This window comes from Thermobia domestica, chromosome 13 (genome assembly GCF_964235325.1).
Source record: "Thermobia domestica chromosome 13, izTheDome1.hap1.1, whole genome shotgun sequence".
In the NCBI taxonomy this organism is placed as follows: domain Eukaryota; kingdom Metazoa; phylum Arthropoda; class Insecta; order Zygentoma; family Lepismatidae; genus Thermobia; species Thermobia domestica.
In genome coordinates, this window is record NC_137466.1 from 143,097,223 (window position 1) to 143,099,229 (window position 2,007).

Sequence of the window (2,007 nt, forward strand, 5' to 3'; positions counted from 1 at the left end):
TATTAGTTGCATTTTTCTAATTGTTATTACTGTAACTATTATGTAAGTGCTCAATAAATACTATTAAAAAAAAAGTGGTAAAGCGTTCACCTCTGATGCATGGGGTCTCGGGTTCAAACCCTGCTCCCTCCTAGTGAACTTCGTGGTGGACAAACACCGTGTGTGTGGGTTTCCTCAGGGTTCTCCCGTTTCCTCCCACTTTCTTCATTCCACCATTTCTAGCCGGCATAACCGTGGGACGTAAAACTCAAAAATTTCATTTCATTTTCATTCTTGAAAGATTTCATTTCATTTTATAATTACCTCTTAGTCAACCGATTTCCTAATTTTAGACACGATTTTGATTCTCAATTTTCTTTATATACAGTGCTTCACCATAGAGCTCTGCGCGGGCTCGGGCCGAGCCCACGTGCCTAAGTCCGACCAGGAATGCGGGTCGGACTCGGGTCTACAAAGCACATATAACTTTTCGGGCCCGGGTCAGGCTCGGGTAGTAGGGTAGAATGATAATGTGGAAGGAAACGTGAGTAACCCGAGAAAACTCACGGATACGATGTTGTTCACCATAAGCTTACTTGGCCGGGGATTGAACTAGGGATCCCACGCTGCAGAGGTAAGCGCTCTACCAGTGAGCCACCGTGCCCCCCCCTAAAGAAAATTCAAAATCAAAGTCATGTTTATAGATTAGGAAAATCTCTTACCGTTGCCTAAAAGCTTATCATACGAGGTGCTATCCAGAATTTTCGGGACTGGTGCTGCCATCTGGAAAGTAGTACTAGTAGAACTTTGCACCGATAGATGGGAAGACTAGCATATCTGATGAGTGAGAGTGCACAGTTTCATGCAGCTGGGTTGATGTGTTGAGTTTCCACAGTGCTTTTCATGATACTGTGCGTGTGGTGTGTGGCGATTTTACGATGAGTCCGAGAATTGAACAGATATCAAATTGTGTGCGAATCTCGGGAAAAGTGCTACGGAGACCTTTGCAATGATTCAAAGTGTTTGGGGAACACAGTATGTATGAACAGTACACGTGTGTTTGAGTGGCATGCTTGGTTCAGGGCCGACCATACAGACATCGAAGACGATGCCAACACTGGAAGGCCCGTTAGCCGCACAACGCAGACATTGTTGCCAAACTTCAACAATTGGTTCGTGAGGAACGACGTCGAACCATTCACGATCTTGCTGATGAAGTGAGAATTGGTTACTGCCAACGAATTTTGACTATTGACTCGATTTAAATTCGTTGGCATAAGAGATTCCGAGAAGGACGCACATCAGTGCAAGTCGGTTCGCGCCCAATGTCTTATACCACTCCTGCACACTTACCAGTGACATGTAGTAGTAGCCACGCAACGATGAGTTTCGCGTGTTACAACCCTCAGACACCAAGAAACAACACCTCTTTGTTTTTCTTTGCTTGCCTCCATTTTTAATGCTGGAGGAACACACTTTTCACTACGCTCACCTACAGAGTAACAAACAAACAGTGTCTTCCCCGAGGGATGACAGTATCGTTTTTTTAAGAACTGTATTGCCAACTTTTGCGAGGAATGTGTTTTAGAGATGTTGTTCGCTTTTCATTTGTCTGCCCCTCCTATGTTAAAATGAGAAATGGAAATCATCTTGCCCTTCCACTTTGAGTGTCTAGAGAGAATTCTAGTAGGATGTCAGAAAGTGTATGACCACTCTGATGTATCATGTTGACTTACGATAAGTCATAATACGGACAAAATGTTTGACATACTTTCCTATGTCAAAGTGGCATATTAAGCATCACGGTGACATACCAACGTCGTCAATTTATATTCTCGTCATATCATTACATGTGTGTGTGCTCTATTATGGACAGGTTTGACATATATTTTTATACCAAAGCAACATACTTCGGGCTCTTTGTGTATGAAACTAAAATACCAGGTTATTAGGAACATGTTTTTTTTCTTTAGCATAATAAAAAATGTACTCACTTTTCAAAAACCTTTTCTTTCTATAATTGTGCAA